The sequence below is a fragment of the Lissotriton vulgaris genome, chromosome 2_2 (assembly GCF_964263255.1).
Source record: "Lissotriton vulgaris chromosome 2_2, aLisVul1.2, whole genome shotgun sequence".
Classification (NCBI taxonomy): domain Eukaryota; kingdom Metazoa; phylum Chordata; class Amphibia; order Caudata; family Salamandridae; genus Lissotriton; species Lissotriton vulgaris.
Genome location: NC_141688.1, coordinates 151,026,688 through 151,048,473, shown reverse-complemented (window position 1 = coordinate 151,048,473; position 21,786 = coordinate 151,026,688).

Here is a 21,786-nt window from a genome sequence, read left to right as displayed (position 1 = left end):
TAAGGAATGAAAGGTAGGAGTGTGTCCCCTTCCTTGTCATGGTCATGATCTTTTCTGATAACTGTATGTATGATTCCCTGAACAGTCATGTAGCTACAAATGGTTTCTGGGATAGGTTACGCTGTAGTGGGCACGCCGGTGAGAGGGTGGGACGAGGGAGGGTTGGGGGGGAAGAATAGTTGCATTAATATTGTATAATTCTTCAGCACGTGTAAATATAGGCTGCAATTGGCTGCACTATTAGACATAAGAGGATGTTGGGACCGCCCAAATGTTATTGGACAACTGTTCATATTTATACTGCCGTCGTACATTGATGATATTATTGATTGCCATGTAGCCTTCTTGCTATTTCAATTGAGACAGCAGTGCTTGTTTGATAATACTAAACTATAGACTGTGTTGATGATGGCTGAAAATTAATAAACAGATTTTAAAAAAAAATGAGGAGAAATTTGCAAAACTAATGTAAGAAAATAATAATGAGATGTTAAAATAAATTATGATGGGTACTTTATACTTACATGATGTTATCCCAAGTCATTAACCTTCCTATTTCAACTATGTGAAATTCATATTTTAGCATTAACTCAGCACACCCAGATTGTGTTTCGAACAGGAAACTTCTTTTCCTTCCTAGCATGAACTAATGAACTGCATAGTCTGAAGCCTAAGAGAACTTTTCATAAAGTTTCTACTTGTGCTGTAACCTTCAATAAATTCTTTTACACTTGTATCTTACTTGACCGGACTTGCAACAAATTTGTTACTTGCTAGAGTACATGCTTGGGAAAGGACTGATAATGGTTGAGAGCATGGACTCGCCTATTTCCTACATGTTATAACCAATCGGATGAATACAAATCTGTGGTCTTATGGGAAAATGCAAAGTAAGGGATTACTTAATCTTCCAGATCGGTATACTTTACTTAATATATCATCTCATCGTATCGAAACTGACCAATGGGACAGAATGGTCCGATCAAATTGGTGATGTCAAGGCGTGTCAACCAGAAATTGTTGGAGTATAAATGCCTAAAGTGCAGACAGGAGTGGTTCCAATCTTGTCCACCTTCTCGACCCACCTTGTGGTACAGAGACTGATGATTTGGACTTCCAGAAACTAACGCGAACTGGGCCATGTTACAGCGTTTGCTGCCGGCGGGTACGATTGTGTAAGTGGAACCTTTACGGCTGGAAGGTTTCTTGACAACAGCTGAGGCATTTGATGCTACAGTGTGGACAGGAGCAGACAAACCTGTTCATAAACTGGAACTGGTCATTTTGACGATTTCTGAACATACGTTTTTAGAGTTTGTATGAGGGTTATATGCTTTAAATGACTAATTTCTCATGATACAAACTCCCTCAGAGGAGGAAGAATTTCCTTTAACTTGATTCCTACAGCTTTCTAATGCTTATTTAAATTCTATAAATAATAGATTAATTTAGTATGAACATTTTATTTAGATGTGATAAAGATACCAACTGAGATAACTATTCTGCTGATTCTGTTTCATAAATTTTTTATGGTGTTTATCTGTTTCCAAATATATTTGATCTGAACATTTTATACCAGAACCAATTCATTTGGTAACAAATAAATGGTAACTATCATCCTATTCTAGGTCCTCATATGATAATAGTCATCCCCTAAATATTCTAGTCCCTTTCAGCACGGAACAAGATCCATCGGAGGACCTAAGGAGAACAGAATTTGGTAGCTGAGGTTATACTGGGAAAATGTATTCATCAGTAGTAAGTAGTTTGAGGCCCAACAAGTTTACTCTGCAACAGTTTTTCTGGAAGCGGGCCGGATGGTTTCCTGTCTGACAAAACTGGGATATAAGTGTGATGTGTACGGAGAGTATCACAGACTCTCGAGTTCAGTGATTCTTTAGCCAAATGCCAATTCCAAAGACGATGAGAAGATAAGACAAGTGGCGTGAGTATTAATAGAGTTGTGAAAATATTGTATTGTATTTGTATGTGATACTAATGTTAGTTAGTAAAAGCCAGTTTTAGTGTTTAATGTAGACCAAAGGTTATTGATAGAGTTTTATCAGGCCCAAAGTGGCCTAAGATCCTGGGATATACAACTAAGGGCATACGCTGAATAGTCAAGTCAAGTCAAGTAAGCTTTATTTCGAAAATTGTCATAAAAGCATGTTCCACATATAAAGTGCATGTATAAACTTCTAGTAGTAATATTTTAAAAACAAAATGCCAATTTCATAATAAATAATTAAAAAAAAGAAACGTAAAAAACCTTAAGAACTGTACAAATGAGCAAAATATTGTTCTTACAAGAGGCATCCAGCTAACAACGTTAAGTACTGTATTATTCCTTCAGAAGTCGGGCTCTGATCGTCCATGCCCAACCTAGGTATTTTGCCACCGCAATATACACAGACATATTAGGACTGGTACGGATAAGTCTAACTGCAGTCATTCCTTCCCTTGTTCCCAATGACCTACACATCGGCTTTAGCCACTTCCGCCTTGGTGCTGCATACATTGGGCACTCAAATAGAAGGTGGCCTATGGTTTCAGACACACTTGGGCAAGCTGGACAGACCACCATGCCTCCACTAGACCATCGGTTTGAGAACGACCTTACGGGAAGACTTCCCACTCTTAACTGAAAATAGAGCTTTCGGTTAAGGGGCTTTCAAATGACATCCCAGAATTCCTCAAGTTTGGGACAATCTTTGATTTCTAAAAATAAACCAGCAAGGGATTGTGAGGGTGTGGTACTAAAAATCTTTGTAGCCACCATATTCCAATACAAAGCCTTTAATGTCTTCTTCGGTGGGAACCTGGCGTGCAATGGATCCTTCCACAATTCACCTAATCCTAATTCATTTAAAAGATTTTGAATATGTCCCAACCATTTGACTTTCCGGGAGCCATCACTTTTAATCACATCCATCAGCCCTCTAGTCTATGTTTCCAGTTCCGGTGTGGTCCAAATTCGCCGCCAGTATAGTATTGGACGCAAAGATGCAATTTGGGCTATAGGGGTTATACCCAAATCATAGAACAAAGGATACAATGGGGTGCTTTGAGGTAGCCTTATTAGCTTTCTAAGAAATGTGTTTTCTGAGACAGTCATCCCATTAAGCTTTTCACTACCCCACATTTCCACACCATACAGAGTAGAGCTGACTACCTTGCCATTGTAGACCTCTAACAGCGGACTTACTGGTCTAGTCAGAGACCTAGAATGCTCTACAGTCATAGCCCCTGATAGTTGGCGATGTTTCAGGGTGGCCAGATCAATCTGTTGTCTCCAGGACAGATCCTGTTGAATACAGATACCCAGATAACTAAATGCCTCTACCTTCTCAAGAGGGCCAGTGCTCATGTGTACAGTGCCCCTATTTACTTTGGGTGCATTAAAAGACATGTACTTGGATTTAAGAACATTAACTTCCAAACCACGGGCGGCTCAGAAATCCTCAAAAATTATGAAAGCATACGCTGAATAAGTTTATCTGCTGTTTCGAGGGTGCGGAACATGAGACGTCATCAGCGGTATTATCAGACACAGGAAGTTTGTGAGAGTGTGAGAAGTTAACATTGAACAGAGAAGAATACAGGAGCAGACATACCCGTGGCCGTTCGAGAGCAGATCATTGCAAAGATCAGGCATCTCCAATAAAGCCTTTCACCGCTATCCAAAGGTGCTTGGGAAATCAAAAAAGGAAAAGAATACCACGGGGAAGAGGTTACCCCCGACATTTGCAGGGGCCTCCTCCATAGATAAGGTGAATCTCCGGTACCCAGAGGGTGGTTTACCATATGGTCAGGGCGATCATGTGAACCTGAAGAGACGTAAAGGCAAGGGATTCTCCCTTTACGACCACGCATATTTCAAAGACATTAACCTCTTCGCCGCTAATGACAAGGGTAACTCGTCATGGACTTTCCATTGATTTCAATGGAAATTACATAAAAGAAGGAAAATAGCCTTAGCAGTAAAGGGGTTAATCTAGGACACAGCATAACGTGGATTTGGATCCTTACCCATCTAAAAAGAAACAGAACTTTAATCTTAAGGAAGGATACATGATTTTAACCCCAAATGACTTCGAAATTGTCCTGAGGAAGGTGTGCCATATCCAAAGGCAGTGACACCGAAACGCGTTGACGCTTTTTTTGTTTTTAGAATTCAAGCCCAGTAAATCTCTTGAATAAGGTTAATTGTGAAATGAGATCTGTCCTAAAAACACTACAAGGGCTTTTTGAATCTTGCAATCAGTATCAGAAGTAGATGTTCTTGATTCTTTGGGGTTGTGCTTTTGATTCACAGGTGTTGTATTGTTTGCCTTAGATTGAGTTGTGACAAACGTGGTTAGGATTTGTTGACAATTTAAAATGTGTTATTTTCTTCGCTGTCTTATCTGTATACATTGATGAATTATTTTTAAACTTTGTTTTTTATTTTCTATATGAAGTGTCAGTCTTTTTATGAATAACAAAATTTATTATGTAATGCATTCTGTTTTATCTACGCGTGTGTTTTTTTAATAAAAAAAGTCTGTGAACTGTATAAATTAGTGTGTGACCAGTGATTACAAATAGTACGAGTGAGTGAATTGTTTTCTCCAGGGATTCTCTTTATACTTTTTGAGAAGTTAACATTGTCAGGATTTTTCTCAAGTGCACAGAGATCAATTGTAAGGATTTTTCAGGTGAAATCGTGCTGGATTGAATTAATAATTCTGGGTTGTGTGGAGAGCTATAATTTCTTTTAGTGGAGCAGACAAGAATTTATTTGTGTTAAGCAGTTTGTTTGAAATCAGATTTGAAGAAGCTGGATTTTAAAGGGTGGGCCAGTTGCTATGAGGAGTTGGTCTGACATCATATAGTGCCGCGCTGGGATAGGACAGTTGGCGTGGAGACGCTCTGGGATTGGTTGCTAGCATCAGAGGAAAGTCATGCAGTGATTTTCAAGCTAGAACAATCATAAAGAAGTGGATTCCTCTGGTAAGGAAGTGGAGCAAGTGTGAATGATATTAAAATAATTTGACCAGAAAAAATAAAATCCTAAAAGGTTTAAAAACATTGATACTTGGGGATGTGCCTGAGCCTACGAGAGAAAGAGTACCAGTAGATCCTGAAGGCACTCCTGCCCTGTGCATGTCTTTAGAGAAAGGATGTAAATCAAAAGAATATGCAGTTCTTAACAGTGAGGGGAGTAAAATGGCCTCTTACAGATTACCCTCACACAATCAGAAGGGTGCCATGCTTCATCATTAGGCTGTACTCCTTGTCAGGCCGGCGCTGCAATGCCCAAAGGGCTCCTGCGAAAGGGTTTTTTGCCGAAGATCTTATAAGAGACAGCTGTTTGGTGCGTGAGGGTGAGTGCTGGAGGTAGTGCGTGAGTGTGAGTGGTGGATTAAAAAAGGTTTAGTACTGCCCACGGGGTGTATTAACCTAAATAAAATGTGTAAGCCCTGTTTAGAATATCAATGATCCCACAGGGTCTAGTATGTGAGTGTGGTCAACATTTTCCTTGCCTTCTGCCCCTCATGGGTCACTCGGCAATTCTTGAGGACCATTGTCTACAGGAGTCAATACTGTAGAACTCTAACACTACTACAAGGCCGGTGCTGAGTACTGTGAATGTCACCAGCGTTGTTTAGAGAAGATCCAGGGAGGAGGACCCAGATGGTTGGGACCTGTATGAGATATCAAAAGTAAAAATTCCAGAACACGTCTGGAAAACAAAAGTAACCACCAATGGTGCAGTGACTTCCATGCATGTGCAATTAATGCCAAAAAAGGATAGTATTATTGGATATTCTGTTGGTGAGTGAGGATTCAAAACAAAAAGGACTCGGTGTACATCACATCATGTAGTAAATTGTTAGGGGCACGCCCATACCAACAAAAGCTTGATTGTATCATTGCGTGATCTTGTGTCACTGATATGTGGTGGAGACCATGTTTATGCCGATTACATGTGGGCATATGGCAATCCACTAGCAGCATACAAGCGAGTGAGAACACATAATAAAGGCACTCGAGTACTTGAAAGTGCAACGGCATGCTTAAGCTCACATGAATTCACGTAAATTACAATAATCAACCCTTTGCATGTAACAGGGCATTGGCGTGTGACCAATTATTTTGAGATCTTAACGTGTGCTGGTAAACACGGCAAAATCATGGGAGAGCAGTATGGCAACTCACCCCCGATGGTGAGGTCACCGGTGTATGGGGTAGCTTTGCGAGCACTACGTTGCTCACTCTGAAACCACCAGTAACAAAATAAAATAACAACAACATCCAGCGGGGAGCTGCTAGCGTTAACTCTTACCGGTATCTATTTATTTATTTATTATTTATTTATTTATACCATTTATAGAGCGCGCTGCAACCCTACGGGCATCCTGGCACTCTAGTGGTGAGACTCACGATCTGTAGCAAAGCAATGGAAGGTACTCACATGGAGGAGGTGCGCACAACTAGCAGTACTCCTACCCTCACTCAGCCCCCCGTGGCTGGCCCTTCCGCGTTTGGGATTGAGTGTCATTCATCAGGGTGTACTAGCGTGAACACTAGACCAACGTGGCGGGTGGCCATCTTGGGAGGATAATATGAAAGTTTTTTTTTTACACAATACAACTTTATTGGGACTGTACTGCAGACGTGTAGGAATTCCGCACTGAATGGGAACATGCTGCCCATCAGAAAGGACGATCTAAAAATACACAAAATAGATATGTAGAGGCTAAGTGGGACTCACAATGAAAAAAGTGGAGATGGGACATTGCAGAAGGAGCATGAATGTTTCCTGTAATGGCTGCAGATAAGGGGGAGGGAGAAAAATTCAAAGAAAAGAAAAAACATCCAGAAAACGCTCAAGCTCTCACATTAACTGAGGAGAGTGTGGATGAAATTGATGATGAACTTTGAGCGAATTATTAATGAATAGGCCTGCACCATATAATGAAGAGAAGACACAATCAAGGACAAACCCCTTTGTGGGAATTCAATCAGACAAATCTGCCATGCCAAATAGTTTTAATTTTATAAAATGCCTTTTTGACTGAAGAGCCAAACCCGAGAGGATTAGGGATTAACACCTCCATAATACCTAATGCTCCAGATGCCCTTTCCGTAACCATAACCATAGGACCGGAGGATCCTTCATATCCAAAAGGCATGGAAGGTCAGCAAATACACACGTAAACCATTCCTACTGGTGTGAGACAAGCTCAAGAATTTACTAAGGAGGACTTCACGCTTCAAGTTCAACGACAGCGGTGCTCCTTTGATGGGGTGAAGAGGGCACTTTGCGATAAGGGCGTGAAATACATGATGCTCTTCCCGGTGAGAATCAAAGTCCTGGATGGTGAAAAGGCCTACTTCTTCGATATGTCGGCGGATGCCAGCGACTGGCTGGAAGGCTGGCGAAATGGTAGTTGGCAGGGGAGGCGGCCAAACTCAGCGATGAACTGGGGTGACCGAGCAGGGAATCCGCAGGATGTGCGATCTACCAGTGGCGGAGAACATCAGACTGCTGCATGACTTTGAGACGGCTCTGGCAACGTTGTGTCAGGTGGTAGACCCTGAATAAAGTTTGACTTTGGGCTTCAGGAGATGTGTGACCGGTTGGTTTGGTACCATGTCAGTTGGGAGAATGGGACCAGGGCTCTTAGTTCGCTTCCTAAAAGGGACAATGTATGAGACGTGAACAGTCCTTATTCTTTTTTTGGGCTTTGGGTTCGGCGGGGGGCGCAATATTGTATGTGGGCTGCTCTGCAATACATCGCATGGGGGTGTATGATTCGCCACTGGTTGTATATTTCTTCCTCAGGTCTGCAAGCCCACGGTCCCTCTTAAATGGTTTTGGTTGTGTTATTGGGGCCACAGGCCCTCTGCAAGTGTTTTTTAGGTGGGTGATTTGGGACTCGCTGGCAGGGAGGCAGGGAGGGGGGAGTTTCGGTGTTGGGGGATGTGACTGGTGGGGATCCGAGGGAGTGGGGGGGATGGGGTATTTGCTCAGTACACGCTGGGACTACGGGGGAAACACGTTGGGGACAGTAATTCCTCTGAGGGAGTGGGTGAAATATCGATATGATGGGTGACTCTCCTATGGTAAGAATCTGGAGCTGGAATGTTAATGGGCTGGGCAATAAAATTAAGCGAACATTGGTGCTGCAGCATATAAAGCGACACTGCCCGGATGTGGTTCTTATTCAAGAATCGCATCTGAATGGGAATAGATGTAAGGCCCTCTGTTGATTCGACTACAAGATGGTCATGCACTCGGAGTTCACATCTGGGGCACGTGAGGTGGGTATATTAGTGCGTAATACCCTACCTTTGGTTTTATTGGGCATTTGGGTGGATGAGGCAGGTTGTTTTGCTGCAGTGGCTGGTGGATGTGAGGGACGCACATTGGTGTTCTGCTCGTGCTATATACCCCCTGGCCTCCATTCTGGATGCTTTCCCAAACTGAGCACGTTTCTGACAAACCTCCCGAAGGGAACGCTACTCCTGGGTGGCAATACTAATGTGGTTATGTGCCCAGATATAGACCGGTTCAATGCCCCAGCAGGTAGGAAGGGAGAGAGGGGCCTATCGGACTTTATCACTTCCATGGGACTGGGGTACCTGTGGCGAGCGCAGAACCCACACTTAGGCAATACACATTTCACTCGGCATGGCATGGGTCCTTCTCCATTTTTTACACGTTTGAATCAGATGGGGGACTTTGGCACTACTCACCTAGCTAGAGGGATCTCGGATCACTCTCCGGTTTGTACCACCATTAGGGGCCCTGTCATAAACAGAGCGCTTTTTCCGAGAATAGTCTCTTGGTGCCTTTGTGACCCTGAAATTGGTGATAGACTCAGGAAGGGATCTGAACTGTACTTTGAGGAGAATCGGGGATCTGGGGACTCCCAGGTTATCGTGTGGGAAGCATACAAGACAGTGCTAAGGGGATTGGCTCAGGCACTTATTGGGGTAAAAAAGAAAGAGGAGTCCCTTCAGATTCGGCTCCTGGAGAGTGAGGTTCACCAGCTGGAGGGGGACGCGGCTGCAACCCCTTCCATTGAAACAAGCCACAAGCTTAAGCTGAAACAGATTGATCTCAGGGCATTGTCCGAGAACGAGGCCTGAGTCTATGCTTTGGCTACGCAACACTGAGTATACGATGTCGGTGATAAGGCGCTGACATTATTGGCGTGGTTGGAGCACCGTGACAGAGATCGATCGTGTTTATCGGCGGTTTGGGACGGAGCGGGCAAATTATGCTCGTCCAGCACAGATATAGCAGAGGCTTTTGTGGCACATTTTGAGAGGGTGTACTCGCCGGTATCCACTAGAACAGAAGAGGATTGTGAGGACTTCTTGAGGGACTTTGCGCTCCCAGCTTTGACGGAGGAGGAGAGCAAACAACTAGGGGTGGACGTCACAGTAGAGGAGCTAGAAAAGGATCTCAACTCCTTGCAGTCGGGCAAGACCGCTGGTCCAAATGGACTTCCAGTCGAAATTTATATAAGACAGGCATCGGTTGTGACAGCTCCCATGCTGGAGATTCTCAAGGAGGCGCAAGAGCATGTGCACTTGCCCCCTGACCAGAGAGAGGCCATGATCGTGGTGATACACAAGGCTGGGAAGCTGGCGAACCAGTGCGCCTTGTACCGGCCGATCTCTTTGCTCAATGTGGAGGCGAAGGCTCTCGAGTAGGTCCTGGCGGATCGGGTGCTATCAGTGGTCACAGAATTGGTCCATGTGGATCAATCAGGCTTTATGCCCCTTAGAAGTACTCATCATAACCTTAGGCATCTCTATGGGGTGTTGTATATGACTGAGGATGAGGGAGACACCCAGATGGCATTGATGGCGTTGGACGCGTCAGTGGCTTTTGACCGCATAGAATGACCTTACTTGTTTATGGGTCTTTGTAAGTTAGGGTTTGGGCCGACCTTCTGCAGCTGGGTAAGGCTCCTATATGAGCGGCCGTCGGCCCGGGTGCGGGTTAACGGGCGGTATGTAGGGCCTTTTTCTTATGGAGGGGGACAAGGCAGGGATGCACTCTGTCCCCTCTCTTCTTTGCCCTGGCGCTGGAGCCTTTGGCTATTTGCATCAGGAGGGACCCTTCGATTTGGGGCCTGGAAGCGACGGATGAATGGGAAGAGCGCATATCTCTACATGCCAATGACATCATCCTGTATCTGACTAAGCCCACTCGATTGCCCAAGTAGTCCACCTTTTTGAGTTGTTTGGTAGCTACTCAGGCTATACCATCAACTGGTCAAAGTCTGTAATCTTCCTTTTATCGGGTACTCCCCCTCGTGTTCCGTCCAGGTGCTCTGCACCGGTAGTCCTGGAATGATTCAAGTATTTAGGGGTTTACATAACTCGTAACAGACAGGAGTTTTTCAATAGGAACCTCGAGCCCCAACTGACTCGCCTGCAGGCGGACGTGGCCCATTGGTGCACTCTCCCGCTCTCTCTTATGGGAAGGGCGGCCATGTTTAAGATGCTCACACTGCTGAGGCTACTGTATGTTCTGCAGAACACCCCCTATCCGATACCCGAGAGTGTATTTAAAAGGATCTCTCAGGCGGTGCAAACCTTGTTAGCGGATGGAAGGTCCCCTAGGATAGCGCTACATAAGTTGCACAGGGGAGTGTACAACAGAGGGCTGGAAGTTCCGAATGTCAACTATACTACTGGGCGGCACAATTACAGGTAGTTAATGATTGGGTGTATGCTGACAGGAATGAACCAGCCAATAGAGTGGACAGAATGGTTATGTCACGGAGACTCTCCTGTATGCCCGAAGACCCCAGAAGGGGTAGCCAGAACATACGAGGGTCGTCGTCCACTGCTGGCAGGAGGCAAATCGGCTCCTAGGGCTGGACTGGCAAGCCCACCGGAAAAACTCCACTTTAGCAGGGAGACCTGTTGAGGGAAGTGGCGACGCTATCAGGGTTTATGGGCTGGCAGCAAATAGGCATTGACTATCAGGCAGACGTCTGGAAGGGAGACGCCATCCGCCCTTAAAAGTACCACCAGAAGGAGTACAATTTGCATACCTCACAGACATCTCAGTATGTGCGCCTCCAGCATGCGCTCCACTCCCATATTCCTAGTGGCACAGTAGTCCCGAAGTATTTCCCAATGGAAGATCGTTTGTTGCTAGACCCAATTGAGGAGAAACCTACATCCACCATTTACTCAAAATTGATAAACAATATACCAGGGGCCAGATGTAGGTCGGTCGGTAACGGCAGAAAATCGGTATTTTCGGCCGTTACCGACCAGTTTACAATATTTGGCATGTAGGGGGCAATATTTTACCTAATCGGTAAAATTACCGATTCGGTAATTTTACCGATTTGGTAAAATAAAAAATCGGTACATTTACCGATTTGAAGCCACCCATATGTAGGTGGGACTCTTCAGAGTCCCAGGAGCCTTTACAAATCGGTATTTTACCATCAAAACCAATTTGATGGTAAAATACCGATTCCGGTGTGCATGCACATGTGTGTCATGTGACAGGCAGACCTGCCCTTAGGGCAGGTCTGCCTGCCACATGGCACCTGTGCCTGTTTTGGGGGTGCCAGAGGGTGTCAAAGTGACACCCCCTGCACCCTTGAGAATTCTTTAATTACTGATTCGGTAAATACCGAATCGGTAATGCCTAATCATTCCTATGGGCTTCAAAGCCCATAGGAATGAATGGGCATTACCGATTCGGTATTTACCAAATCGGTAATTAAAGAAGTGTTAAGGATTCGGTAACGAATCCAGATGTTGGCACCTACATACCATTTACCGATTTTGAAATACCGAATCGGTACAATTCGGTATTTCAAAATCGGTAAATGTTTTTTACCTACATCTGGCCCCAGATCCCTTGGTCAGTCTCAGAGCGACCTGGGTCCAAAACCTTGGAAGCCTCGGTGAGGAGGATTGGCAGGATGTGCTTCAGGGGCCAAGGGAAATCGCTATCCGATCCAGGTTTCGGCTAGTACAGTTCAAAGTCCTCAATCACACATACTATCCTCGCACCCACCTTTATACATGGGAGAGGTGTCTGTTGGTGCTCTGTGTGCGGGGCTGTCAACAAGAGGGCTCCTTCTTTCATATAATTTGGAAGTGCCCGGTGATCAGTACATTATGGGTGAAAGTTACGTCCACTATGTCCAGGGTTGCGGGAATACCAGTCTCGATGGACCAGAAGTGTCTACTCATGCATTGAACTGAAGATGGCCGCCTGGTAGGAGCTCCCCGAAGGAGCTCCCCGTGCTTGGGATCCCTTAACCGGGTATATCCCTGTTAGCAGCAGCCATCGACCTCCCCAGGAACAGGAGTAATGTCTTGGACACCGCGGCGACCCGCCAGCGTCACAACAGAGAAGTCCCTGCAGGAACGGAGTGCTGTGAAAGCCTTGAGACGCAGAGCAGCAGAGGAACCCAAGGGACATCGTTAGGTGGAGTGAGGCTCGGGACGGTGGTAATCGACACCCGATATCCTCCACAGCCAACACCGAGGACAGAACAGAACGCACACCGGACCTTCCCCCCCTCCCCCGAACAGAAGGCAGGCGCTGAGAGCGGGAGCCAGGGGGTCACATCTCAGCGGACACCCCGGGACCGAAGGGGGCTGAGGCTGAGACAACAACAACGGAAAACCCGCCCGGCTGCAGCAGAGGACGTTGGTCGCTGCACCGGGATCGGCAGGAGGATCAGCGAGATCGGTGGGAGCAAGACGACAACGGAGACCCCCCCCACCCCCCCACCCCTTTGCACCTACCGCCGCAGCAGAGGAATCAGAGCGGGGCAGCGGGCACCTGGACCAAAGCGGGAGGAGCACCGGACCTCTTTCATTCCCGTTGGTCCAGACGGCAGCAAAGGCAGCACCGGGACATGACGACGCAACCCCCCTCTCCCCCACACACCGCAGCAGAGAAATACGAGCGGTCTGGAGAGCCGGGAGGGACGCTGGACGCCGGTTGCTGGCTAACACGGCGGGGGTCACAAGCTCTCGAAGCGGACCCGCGAGAGCTAGACACAGCTCAACTTCAAAAAGAACATTTCCTTTCCTTTAATAAGAGCGAGCGAGGAGCTGTAGGGGCGACTGATCACCGAACAAGCAACTGAACATGCTTTTCAATATAATACAGGCTGAGATCTGACGTGAGATCAAGTATATTCAGCCACATACATCTACGAAGAGTAAGGAAGCCAATCATGGATTAATGTAGGGCTTCTGTAAAACGCTACTGGCAACATTTACTGAAACACAGAAACTCAGGTATTTACTTCTCCCACCCGCCGGCTCTTTTTTGAAAAATCTCTCTTTTGAAAATCTAACTCCTTTGTACAAAATGGCTGGGGCCATAAAACTGTAACAATAAATCCCCCCCATACCTCTGTCGTCCACGTGGCCCTTCAGCTCAACTCCCCCACACAGAGATAAGATTCCTCCCAGCTAGCCTTGAGCTCTGTTTTCCTAAACAGAAAGTGGAATCCCTTCCCCTGTGCTCAGAGTAATAGCAGCAAACAGAGGACTATTCTCTCTTTTCCCAGCCTGCATAGCAACAAACAGAGGACTACTGGCTTGATCTGAACTATTTGGCGGCCATTTTAGTCTAGTTTCTAGTTTTTATTGGATTATAGTATTTTAGACTAGTAGAACAGAATGCCAGCCTATGCCTGTATTATTATACTTTTACTTATAGTTTTATCATTTGTTTAGGGCAGATTACTACCTCATATATGTAAGAATGTCTGCCTATTTTTGTATGATTGCAGTATTGCTCTCCTAGCCTATTCTGAATTTTTGTATTACACAGACTGCTACCTCATTTAGGAAAGAGTGTTTGCCATCATTGCATTAGTACACTCTAGCTTTATTTAAACATTTGTATTGCACAGATTACTACCTTAAACATGACAGAGTGTTTGCATCCCATTGCAGTACTATACCTATATCGGTATTTTGAACACCTGTAAGCACAGATTATTACCTTGTATATTAGGATTCCTCACTAGTGCCACTTTTTTGTATTTTGAACATTTGTAAATGCACAGATTGCTACCTCGCACTATTTGGGTTGACAACCAATGTCACCTTTGATTTTTGAGTTTTGACTCATGTAAATTGTTGTATCTGGATCCTCCTCTATAGTCTATCATTATTATCAACTATAGTGCATTAGTGCACTCTCCCATTGTACCCTACCCTTATATATTATCAGTAGTATGCCTATTCTTACACCTTGTACCTTACAATTTACCGTATGTATTTGCCCTTACTACTCACTCTTATATCCTAGATATGCTGGTTGATCACTAGTGTCACTTCGTAATTTATAACTTATTACTGTGTATCCTACTGTATGCACCTGTTTTTCTGCACACATGCTTTTCTGCACATTGGTACCACTATAGTGCACGACTGCATCCTCCCATATCCCCCTAATCCTGCAACGCAACATGGACCCCATCGGCAAACACACATACAAAATCAACTACCCACCATCACTCACCAAGAAAGCCGCCAAACGCTTTAAACACAACTTCCTTAGGTCACACTCGGAAACGCCCTTTGCTGACACCTACTTCTCACCGGTCAATGGATCCCTGAACACCGATATCATCTTCCACACCACACGCAGAGCTCAATGGAGAAAAGCATTCCTCACCCTACTCACCGTTTCCTCCACTAGAAAATCTGCTCACAGCCTAACTCTCTCCATCACACCATCCCAAGTCTTTCCAGGCAGAGCCACCATCACTATTTACAATAACGGGATTGTCCTATCACAATCCACAGACAGGAACCTGGAACTGCTAGACAACATGTTCCCCACCTTCAAAGAACACCTCTCCAATTCACGGACAAACACTCATACCTCCCCCAGTCCCACCAACCATGACCTCACAGCTTAATACTCTTCAATCAGGGACTCACCTACCACCCCTGACCTCCCATCCCCTACCCACAACCCCACTATCCCAATTCAGCACTCCATCACAGACACAGATCGCTCCCCCTTATACACCGCCCTTTCCCCCGCCCCTTCTACCAACTTGCGGACCTCCACACATACCCTTAACACTCCTATCACACCTACAGCGGGCATTAACACCCCGCTCGCTGCTGACAGCACAGTTCCCACCCATAACACACCTAACTTTGTCCAGCACCAGAATAACACGCATTCCGACAATTCCCCCCGTTATCCCCCCCTATTCTCAGTCCTCATTACCCTCTAATCAACCTCGCAGAACATACCCCCTCTCCTAATTTAACTCCCCCTCCCCTCAACAGGACCATCTCCAATCCCACTTCCCCTCCTACTCTCAGCCCCCATTACCCTCCTTACACCCCCACGACGGCTACCAGTCTCCCAGCCTACACCTTGTCCCTCCCGCCTACCACCAATGCCCTCACCCATAACACCAACTTCCTCCCTACCTCATCCACACCCCTCCCGGCCAAAACCTCTCGCCTCCCTAACCCCATCCCGCACACCAACACAACGCAGACCTGCTCGAACACCAGCCCTCCCTCCCACCTGCACACAAATTCCCTGGCCAGCCATTCACCCCTGACTGCCACTCCCACCCCCACCACCTACCCTACGATGGGATACATCACGGCCACCCTCACTCAGATCAAAGAAGACATTCACGCCATCAAAGAACTACTCTCCACACATCCCATACACCGCCCACCCACCTCCACCCCCCCTCCCAACTTGTCTCCTACTCCGCCGGCTGACCCCCACCCTCATCACGCCTCACACCAGGCGTCAATCCCTGCTCATAGGCGCAGCAACTGCCCTCGTCCCCCGCATCGCCCATGCAATCCCTCACACATCTACACCTCCCCGACAAACTTGTCCCCCACCCCTCCGACTAACTCTCGCACTCAGCTATCCCCCAATCTGACATCAATCCCAGCTCTTAATCGCAACAACCGCCCTCCCCGCACCCACAACTCTTCTTCTGACCTCGACACACTCACCCTTCTCCGCTCCTATGACCCAGCCCCCCAAACACACACAAGCTCCCCACACCGCAACATTCCCACGATACACCCAAATCCCCTTAGACCAATCAATCAATCAATCAGTGCCATTTATAAAGCGCGCTACATACCCGTAGGGTCTCAAGGCGCTGGGGAGGGGGGGTGCCGCTACTGCTCGAACAGCCAGGTCTTCAGCTTCTTCCTGAAGGAGAGGTGGTCTTGGGTCAGGCGCAGGTCGGACGGGAGGGAGTTCCAGGTCTTGGCGGCCAGGTAGGAGAAGGACCTTCCTCCTGTAGTCGCTCTTCGGATGCGGGGGACGGCGGCGAGGGCGTGGTTGGCTGATCGGAGGTGGCGTTTGGGGGCGTAGAAGTTGACTCGGCTGTTGAGGTAGCTCGGGCCTTGGTCGTGTAGGGCTTTGTGTGCGTGGGTGAGGAGGCGGAAGGTGATTCTCTTGTTGACGGGGAGCCAGTGAAGGTCTCTCAGATGTCCGGAGATGTGGCTGGATCGTGGGATGTCGAGGACGAGTCTGGCTGAGGCGTTTTGGATCCGCTGGAGTCTCTTCTGGAGCTTGGCGGTGGTCCCGGCGTAGAGGGCGTTGCCGTAGTCCAGTCGGCTGGTGACGAGGGCCTGGGTGACGGTCTTCCTGGTCTCTGTGGGGATCCACCAGAAGATCTTCCGTAGCATGCGTAGGATGTTGAAGCACGCCGAGGAGACGCTGTTGACTTGCCTGGTCATGGAGAGGGAGGAGTCCAGGATGAAGCCCAGGTTTCGTGCATGGTCTGTCGGTTTGGGTGCGGTGCCCAGGGCGGGAGGCCACCAGGAGTCGTCCCAGGCGGAGGGTGAAGAGCCCAGGATGAGGACCTCCGTCTTGTCCGAGTTCAGTTTCAGGCGGCTGGTCGTCATCCACTCGGCTACCTCTTTCATCCCTTCGTGCAGGTTGGCTCTGGCGGCGGCGGGGTCGTTGGTCAGGGAGAGGATCAGCTGGGTGTCGTCGGCGTAGGAGATTATGCTGAGGTGGTGTTTGCGTACGATGGCCGCGAGGGGGCTCATGTAGACGTTGAAGAGGGTGGGGCTCAGTGATGATCCTTGGGGGACGCCGCAGATGACTTCGGAGGCCTCTGACTTGTACGGTGGTAGGCGGACTCGCTGTGTTCTTCCGTCGAGGAAGGAGATGATCCATTCCAGCGCCTTGTCCTGAATTCCGATGTTGCTGAGGCGCCGTATTAGGGTGCGGTGGCAGACCGTGTCGAATGCCGCGGAGAGGTCTAGGAGGATGAGGGCCGCTGTTTCTCCATTGTCCATCAGGGCTCGGATGTCATCGGTGGCGGCGATGAGGGCGGTCTCGGTGCTGTGTTTGGCTCGGAAGCCGGACTGTGAGGGGTCGAGGGATCCGTTCGTCTCGAGGAAGGCGGCCATCTGCTTGTTGACGGTCTTCTCGATGACTTTGGCTGGAAACGGGAGAAGCGAGATGGGGCGGTAGTTCTTGAGGTCGGTGGGGTCTGCTGTTGGTTTCTTGAGTAGGGCGCTGAGTTCGGCGTGTTTCCAGCTTTCGGGGAAGATGGCGGTGTCGAAGGATGTGTTGATGATGTCTCGCAGGTGGGGTGCGATGACAGCGTCGGCCTTGTTGAAGACGTGGTGAGGGCAGGGGTCGGTTGGTGATCCGGAGTGGATTGAGTTCATCGTGCGGATGGTGTCTTCTGTGCTGATCGGGGTCCAGGCGTGGAGGGTGGTGGTGGGGGGGGGTGGCTGGTCGGTCGTGGTGTGTGTTGGTTGGTTGTTGAAACTGCTGTGTATGTCCGTGATCTTGTTGTGGAAGTAGGAGGCGAGGGAGTTGCAGAGGTCTTGCGATGGGGTGATGTCGTTGTTTCCTGCGCTGGGGTTGGAGAGCTCTTTCACGATGTTGAAGAGTTCCTTGCTGTTGTGTGCGTTGTTGTCCAACCGGTCCTTGAATGCTGTTCTCTTGGCGGCTCGGATCAGCTGGTGGTGTTTCCGGGTGGCCAGTTTGTAGGAGGTCCTGTTGTCCGGTGTCGGGTCCCTTTTCCAGACTTTCTCGAGGGCTCGGCAGTTCTTCTTGGAGCTCTTGAGTTCGTCGGTGAACCATGGGGCCTTCTTGCTGCCGGGTCTGCTGGGCGGGGTCCTCAGCGGGGCGAGTTCGTCCGCGCAGTTGCTGATCCACTTCGTGATGTTATCGGCGGCCTGGCTGGGGTTCGCTGAGCTGGCAGGAGGGTGTTGGCTCAGGGCGGTGACGAGCTGGTCTGCTGTGATCTTGTTCCAGCTTCTGCGGGCGGTGTGTTGCTGGTGTTGGTGGGTCGTCGTTCTCTTGAAGGTGAAGTGGACGCAGCTGTGGTCCGTCCATAGAAGCTCTGTGGCGTGGCTGAAGTTGATGTCTGTGCTGGATGAGAAGACGGCGTCGAGAGTGTGTCCGGCGAGGTGGGTGGGGGTGGACACCAGTTGCTTGAGTCCCAGGTTGGCGAGGTTGTCGAGCAGGGTGCTGGTGTTGTGGTCGTTGTTGTTCTCCAGGTGGAAGTTCAGGTCTCCCAGGAGGATGTAGTCAGCGGAGGGGAGGGCATGCGGGCTGACGAAGTCGGCGATGTCCTCGCTGAATTGCGTGCGTGGTCCAGGGGGTCGGTAGATCAGGGTGCCTCTGAGGGTGGTGTTCGGGTTGGTGTGGATCTGGAAATGCAGGTGTTCGGCGCTGGTCAGGGTGTTGTCGGTGCTGGTCGTGAGACGGATGGTGTTCCTGTGGATGATGGCGATGCCTCCTCCCATCTGGTTGGCGTTTCGGTCCCTCCGGACGATCTTGTAGCCCTCCGGGATAGCGATGGCGATGTCGGGAGCTGAAGAGGCGTTCATCCAGGTCTCCGTGAGGAAGGCAACGTCAGGGGCTGTGGTGTCTAGAAGGTTCCAGAGTTCGATGGCGTGTCTGTGGACGGAGCGGGTGTTGAGCAGGATGCACTTGAGGTGGGTGCTGCTGGAGTTCGACTTGGCGGGTGCTGGTGCGAGGCAGGTCCGGGTGCAGGAGAACTTGCAGGCGTGGCAGCTGAAAGGTCCGTGGGTGTGTCGTGGTGTGGCTTGATGGCATTCAGGGAGTCGGCCGGAGTTGAGAGCGATGAGGGTGGCGGCGGAGTACGTCCGGCGGGTCAGTCGGGGTCTTCGTGGGCCAGGGGTCCTGGCGCTGGTCGCGATCCGGTCGCGGACGGGCGCAGACGGGCTTACCTTTGGCGCGCCTTCGGCGCACAAACAGCGCGCCCGCTGCGCGTGACCGCTGCGCGTTCGCACGGTCGCCATTTAAGGCGAAGTGCGCGGGTGGGCGGGGCAGCTGGGAGGCGGGAGCAGAGGGAAAAGGGGCGTGGTCAGCGGTGGTGGCGGGAAGCGGGGAGCGGGGAGGGAAGGCGGGCAGACAGGAAGGAGAGCGCGAAAAACGGGCGAACGTTACCAAAACAAGAGGCACAGGTGCAAAAACAGGACGGTAATACAGGAAGAAACAAGCACAAAATGATATACAAAAGCAGGACAGACGGCAGCGGCGTTAGCCGGCAATGAGGCAGAGAAAATAAGCAAGCACAATGGTTAAACAAAACAAAGCAAAAACAGACGGCAGCGGCGTCAGCCGGCCACGAGGCAGAGAGAAAAACAAGCACAATGGTTAAACAAAACAGAGCAAAACAGACGGCAGCGGCGTCAGCCGGCCACGAGGCAGGCAGCGAGGCAGAGGGCAAAGCGGAGTGGCACACGCAGCAGCTGGTGGCCGTGCGGCGCGGGGGTGTCCCACAAGTGGGTCACACTCACCTGCGTCGCACGGTCGCCATTTAAGGCCAAGTGCGCGGGTGGGCGGGGCAGCTGGGAGGCGGGAGCAGAGGGAAAAGGGGCGTGGTCAGCGGTGGTGGCGGGAAGCGGGGAGCGGGGAGGGAAGGCGGGCAGACAGGAAGGAGAGCGCGAAAAACGGGCGAACGTTACCAAAACAAGAGGCACAGGTGCAAAAACAGGACGGTAATACAGGAAGAAACAAGCACAAAATGATATACAAAAGCAGGACAGACGGCAGCGGCGTTAGCCGGCAATGAGGCAGAGAAAATAAGCAAGCACAATGGTTAAACAAAACAAAGCAAAAACAGACGGCAGCGGCGTCAGCCGGCCACGAGGCAGAGAGAAAAACAAGCACAATGGTTAAACAAAACAGAGCAAAACAGACGGCAGCGGCGTCAGCCGGCCACGAGGCAGGCAGCGAGGCAGAGGGCAAAGCGGAGTGGCACACGCAGCAGCTGGTGGCCGTGCGGCGCGGGGGTGTCCCACACTTAACAGCAGATTCTCCATCCCCAATAACCTTAGAAAAGTCCCTCTCTCGCTAGAACCAGCTAACACCCTCTACACACCCCGTCTCAAATGCATTCTCCTCAACTGCAGATCGGCCACGAAACACTCAGCAGCCATTGCTGAGCTCCTCTTATCGCGGGACCTTGACCTAATCATCCTGACTGAAACGTGGCTAACTGAATCTTCGACACCCATAATGGACATTCTGGTTCCTCCCAACTACCACATTATCAGGCTCGACAGAACAGGCCAAATAGGTGGTGGAATCGCATGCATCTACAGGAACAACCTCTCTGTTCAGAAAGTCAATTCCACATCCCTACCATCCCCAACATCCTGGGAATACATCTGCCTCGACATTATTAGTGAGGGCAAACCGATATGCTCTCTTCACAGCATTTACCACCCACCCAGGGACAACCTCAACTTTTCCCAACAAATCATATATAAGATCTCAACCAATTCCGGACGCCAGCTCACCCAAATATACCTTGGTGACTTCAACCTCCACTGGAATGACCCCAACGACGCGGTGGTAAATAGTCTTAAAAATTTCCTCGATGCCCTTAACCTCACCCAAATATGCAACAGCCCGACCCACGAGAAAGGCTCTACCATCGACCTGATCATCTCCAAAAAGGACTCTATCCAACTCGAATCCATCCAACCCTGTGACTGGTCAGATCATCATATTATCACATTCTTTATCAACGAAAAAGTCAAAGTCAACCCGGCGCAACTCTCCAAGCCCAAAGTCTGGAAAAGAGATTCGAAAAAGCTCAACCCAGGCTCTCTGCCCCCTAACAGTTGCAATCTCCTACTCCCACCTGCAGGCGCCTCGGACGTCCAAACTCTGACTGACCACTATCTCAACGCTATGACCTCTATAATTAATGAGGCTGCACCTATGCAGCTAAAAAGAGTCTCTACTAAAATCTCCAAACCATGGTACGACGGGAGTCTCAACGAAGATAGAAGAGACATGCGAATGGCAGATCGGACCTGGAGATCAGCCCCCTCCGCAATGCACCTTAAAGACTTGAAGAAAAAGAGAAACGCCTACTTCAGGAAAATAAAACGCTCAAAATCGGACTTCTTCAGCCTCCAACTTGACCAAGCAAAAAACCGCCCGAGAAAACTGTTTGAGCTAATCAAATCACAATCCAAGGAGCAACCACAACCACTCAACACTGGGCGTGAGGCACCCTCCTGTGAAGACTTCGCTGCTTTCTTTATCCAAAAAACTGACAAAATAAAAAGCGACCTCCTCATTGACGCAAGCCTCTACTCCAAACCCAAATGCCTAGCACCCGCTGAGCCAAAAAACAATGCTACATGGTCAACCTTTGGCACATACTCGGAAGAAGAAATTGGCAAATTAATCAGCACCCTGAAACCATCCAATCACCTCACGGAACCCCTCCCTGCCTTCGCAGTAAAAGACTTTACCCCTTT